We start from the raw sequence: 5885 nt of genomic DNA, 5'->3' as shown, positions 1-5885 counted from the left end.
TTATCAATCTGTAATAAAAGACGTGAGGAAATTCTGTCTTTTTTAAAGACAAAAATTTTTGATGCGAAATACCCAAAAAGAAGTTTGTAAAAAATTAGATTTCTAAGTTGAATTTAAACTTGAATGTCAAAAATTGAAAGATGTTATTATTTGTTGCTATGGAAACTTATCCTTATATTTCCATGACTAACTTCGATCAACTAAGTTCAAAAAGTATAAATTGTTCGCAGACACTTTATTTTCCAAAAAATCCTAACGATGTGATAGTCGGAATAAAATGCTCTATTTGGGAAAGCAATAATAAAGTATGGTTGCCATTTAAAAAAACTCAAATTTGTGTCATATGTCATAAATGACAGTTATTTTGGAGAAATATCTTATGTCATTTTGTTTGGAATTCAATTTCCTACAAGTTTTCTTTTTAATGTTTTCCTGTCAAATTAATATATCTTGACAGCTGTCAAATTTTAGAAAAATAAAATTGGTTTCGACTAGATCATTGAAAACTACAATTCTTTGTCCATTTGACCTTCTTCCCAACTGCTCTAGTTCCGGAGATCCTTGTACTAGTCATCGAAAAAAACTCACCCTGTATATTATAGGATCAGTACAGTACATTTTTATGAAATTACCAAATTAATAAGCGTTATTTATGGTATATAAATTACGCATCAATAACATACATGTTATTATATGTTAAATTTGGTAATTTCATCAAAGTATACTATATTGATCCTATAATATTATAGGATCAAGCATTTCCATCAGATAGATCAGTTTTCCATGAAATAGTTTAGTGCACTAATTAATATCATTGACGTCTTTAGTTGAATTAGCATTGACATAAAAAATTTTCAAGTAGAATCTATAAAAAGTAGTACAAATTCCATCAGGGCTTTATTAGCTTATAATAGAAATTGAAATGTATTAATTTGTACGAAATTAGTTGATATCCGTTTGATTCGTATTTATTATGTCAAGAATCTCAAAAAACTTAATGATCCTTCGTCTTCAAAATTTCCGTATTTTATCGCATTCCGAATTTAACGTTACCTAGAAATAAAGTTGAAGCTTTATGAATAAATCCCAACTTATATTTTGTTCGATTTTCAGGTATAGTAAAATCCAATATTAATGTAGGCTGGCCCTGACACATTGTCTATTACTGCGTGTATATTAAAGGTCATTATTTATTGATTCGATTTTATTTGTTATGTTCATTATTTATTGAACTAACTAACTAACTTCATATACACCAATAATGGACCTCTGTAATGACTGATTACCCCATGTCTAAATAATTTGGATGTTATCGGTTTACCTGGAAGCTAAAAAAGTGTACATGATCGTTATGAAAATGTTTACTACTCATATTCGGATTTGAAGTTATAATGTCTTTGTAATAATAATTATATTCATTTTGATTAAGTCTTTGACAAAGTATACAGGGTCGCGTAGGGCACGACAAACGGGAACCACGAAATACAATTCACGAAAAAACTTATGAATTTAAAAAGTTGCAAAATACATTGCGAGATATAACATCTTGCCTATCATTATTACCTAACATTCTACAGGCTAGCGCCTACGCATAAACGCAATTATGCGGAAATATCTGTACAAAGAGTGAGAGTGTGGTAGAGCGGTTGCTGTCGTTTTTGTCACATTTTATATTCGACAGAAAATAAATTGAAAACTGACGAGATAAAGTTTGTATTGACTTTAATTAAACAAAGGAAAGGATGCCTTTGAAAAGCCATTAAGTAAAACGTTACTTCCTGGTCGTGATGTGGAGACATTTTCAGTCTTAACAGCGGCTGTAAGTAAAATGGAAACCAGACATTAATACTCCTACTAAAATAGCAACACAACAACACGCTTAAAAAGCATATTTCACACAAGAAATAACATGAATATTTTCGTCCAAAATATGTCTGGTAGAGTAGAGCTTTCGAACCATTCAATCACTTTCAAATTGTATTTTTTTGAGGAAAATTAATCTGTTTTACAACCAGTCCGAAATAATTTCATAGACTTCGGCACAATATAAATTAAAAAAATACAATACATAATATCGCCTTTAAAGAATTATCAAAATCGAATAAAATGTCATTAAGATAAAGTAAGTAACTGTTATCAACGTTGACGAATTTTTATTTGCAAGTTGGTGTAAGCTGCTGTTCGTAATTTGCGTTTCAACAAATCTTATCTGGAAGTTCCAATTTTCACGCCCTTGGCCCACTGCATGTAGGTGCATATATTTACTTTCTTCAATTTTAATCATATGATGCGATATACCTATTACTATTAATATAAATATCCTCATTGTCTCAATAACATTGAATATAATTACAGTCAGGTTGAGTTTCATTTTTCACATGTTTGCTTTGTATTACCCATCTATAGAACACAGGCATGTTTTATTTTTAGAAAGTATTTTTAGTATATCTAAAGGGTGCTTTTTAAAGTTATAGAACATTAAATTGAAATAAAACTCATAAAATTCCTGTTAAGGTCATGATACTGGCTTTATTGAAAGGATAATTGTATGCCATTATAGCTTACATATGATCTGGGGCATATGGGCGGCGCGGCTGGCTCGAATGAAGAGCAATCCACTAAAGCACTCCAACTTTCGACCAATTTGATTCCACTAGACCTTAAAAAAGCTCATCAAGCAGTGAGTTTTTGGCATAATGGTTTTCGGATTTTGGATTTGTCGCTCCAAATTTGGCATTTTATTTCGAAAATCGTTGTTCAGTTCGCCAAACTCACCGTGCGCTCCTTCGTTTTTCGCGCAATGGTTGCGAAAGTAAACAAAATTGCCGGATTTGGAGCGACGAAAATCCAGAAGCCATTATTGAGTCCCCGTTATATCCAGAAAAACTCACTGTTTTTTTGAGCTTTAAGAAGTTTGGAAGTGGTCGAAAATTGGACTTCCAGCCCAGACAAGACCAGTTTGCTCTTCATTTGAGCCAGCCGCGCCGCATTACACCCCAAATCATAGTTAAACTATACAATTGGCATTAAGCCATGACCATTACATTCGTTTGATTTTAACTTACAGGGTTTTATTTCAATATAATAAGTTATATACCTCTAAAAACACGCTTTATAAGAAAACATAGTAGGATTGTAGTTGTGTGTATTTGAAGGGGAAGATTTCTGTCCGATTCCCGATTTTCTGTATTGTACTATTGACATACTTTCAGAGAATTTAAGTGCTCACTTTTCAAATCAGTAAGATGTCAGTATTTATTACAAAAATTAATATCACCTTAGACGGAAGCTCATGTGATTTGGTTATGCTTTGCGCTGTAATTTTTTAAATTACATTTTGTTATTCTATACATGTTTATTTTTCTAAGAAGCAGTTTCTTTAAACGAATGCACTAGTTCTCGAGAATACAAGATTTCGCAAATTTCCCCAGTCTATGAGTTGACACAAACAAAGCTTTATAAAGGATTAAGATTAACCGTAAGAGTTATTAAGAACAGAATTAAGTAGATGTACCAAGTCAATAAGGCAACTTTATTAGTATGACGAATATAAAACTTATTTGGACGTAAAACTCTTGCTTCAAATTTCTCATTGGAATTACCTGTGATTGTGTTTATTAAATGGTCAGCTATTTCATAATAAACTACTTTGAAAAAGCAAAATGAATGCGTCTTATTCAGCGAAGGAATAGTACAATTATTCTTCTATGCACAATTAAGTAAATTTTTACATAATCATTTAATGCGATGTCTGTGTTTTGCTTAATTACCAAGGTTAATGCAAATATTTTGAAATATTTGTGGATTACTTGTGTACGCATTGGGTGAATATGACAAGATAGGTTTACATGCTCTTGGCCCAGATTTAATTATCATAAAATAGAAGCAAACGGATACAGATGACAAAGTAAATTTATACATTGTTGTTTAATTTAGTCAATCTATCCAGAATGTTCCTTCCATGAAACTGGAGTAAATTTAGAGCAAGATTGTTAAATAATTTCTGACTTCCATTCTCATAAACAGATTATGTAATTTCTCGTACCCTCGCTACGCATTATAAAAATAACAGCTGAAGTTTCAATGAAACTAAAATTAATATCTAATTAGGCAAAGCCCCATAATTATTCGCAATATAGGTTTTATTATCAATTATTTTTGTATTGTAGACTAATTTTTTTACGCATTATAGATTCGCTTCCAATGGTGCAAACGCTCTACCATAACGAGCTGAAATAATTGGACACAAACATGTACAGGCGGTCAAACAGTCGAAATGTTGAATGAGCAAAATAATAGGACAGTGACATGTGCAGTAGCGCGCCTATAAAAATGAAAATGTACAAAATTGAGTTTAATGAGGGAATTTCCTAAGACAATTCAACACGTTCTACATCTACTACTGCATAGTCCTGGAAAACACTGTGGTTCTTGAATAGTCCTAAGAACCGAAAGAGAATTAGTGCTAAAAATATATACATTTTGGTCATTTTGTATATTAAAGTTTTCAACCACAGAAAATTCAATGCAATTTTTATGAACTGACACGTTCATCAAAATTTATTGATGTGGTTGTTTTAGGAAAAATGAGGTACATAGGAGAATATTTGCCTCAACTTATCTCTCTCAAAGTTAATTTTTCGGAAACTTAAGTATTTTTATGTCCTGTCTCTTTGTTTTAAGTTTTAGTTTGATAAATCAGGAAATTATTAATTCCTCGACATAGTCAGAGTATTTTATTTTCGCTTTGGAATAAACTCACCATAAAATTTTTAAAAGCATGTTTGAGCTTCTGAACGTTATTATTAGAACCTGGAACTCTTCACTCATGACGGAATGTAAGGTGAAAATTTATCAATATTTTGAAGTTGGTCAGAAGTACTCTTAGAAGATACTGTCTCGATTACTAGTGCAAAAAAATAACTGATTTTATGCCAAGTGAACGTTGACAACCTCCAATTAAGAAATAAAATTCAATTGTATTTTGTACATATTTCAAAAACCGCAAAATTTGAAAAATCTTTGAAGCACATAACAAGGCGACACAGCTCGAGTTCTTTAGTTGCAGTAGTTCCTGAAAAAAACATCTAATTGCAGATTTAAAGCTATGAATTTAAGAAGCGGGATTTTGGCATATAAGTAATCGTGTAATCTTAATGTGCAATTTTTTAATACGAAGAAAAATTTTAACACATTTGCAAACTGTAAAATAGTAACCATTTAAAATTTAAAATAAAAAAAAGGAGATTTCTAATAAACACCAAACTATTTTGTTCACTAAGTTCACATATTTATCCCAGTAATATATCAAAAAACTGTTCTCAGTTTTCAAACTTTTTTTCAAACAACAAAACAAAAGTTTACATAATTAAAGTTATTAATTGCAAAAGCAAATTTGCCAAAGAGCAAACCATTACTAACCAAATTATTTTGCGCAATAGCTTATGTGTTTTTTCTGTAGCTATGTATGCAATAAACGAATATGTACCAGGCTCACCATAAATAAGCAAAATAATATGAATTATAATTCTGTAAATTAATTTATCTTGATTACATAAAACTTTGATTAGAGCTAATTCAGAGATGTTTCTATTGCAAAGTTTGTAAATCGAGGAAAATTCGTTCTAGAATAATGTCAGTTCATTCAATGACATGATCAGTATTAAAATCAGAAGCAGATTGTAGACTTTTATCTCGTTATTCTAAACAGAAATCAATGTAATTATAGCGCACATATGTTCAATCTATTCAGGAAAATTGACCTTAAAAGTAATTAATTACTTATGGAAAGAAGGTGTCTGATTTTTTTGTTAATTTTATTTGGACAATAAAAAATGGAAAACTGCATAAATATGCTATTGGCATCGGCACTAATTAGCAATAGA

This window comes from Dendroctonus ponderosae, unplaced genomic scaffold (assembly GCF_020466585.1).
Source record: "Dendroctonus ponderosae isolate FM_Combo_2020 unplaced genomic scaffold, Dpon_F_20191213v2 Dpon_F_20191213_8, whole genome shotgun sequence".
Taxonomy (NCBI): domain Eukaryota; kingdom Metazoa; phylum Arthropoda; class Insecta; order Coleoptera; family Curculionidae; genus Dendroctonus; species Dendroctonus ponderosae.
The sequence above is the reverse complement of the archived record's forward strand: the minus strand, read 5'-3'. Positions refer to the sequence as shown.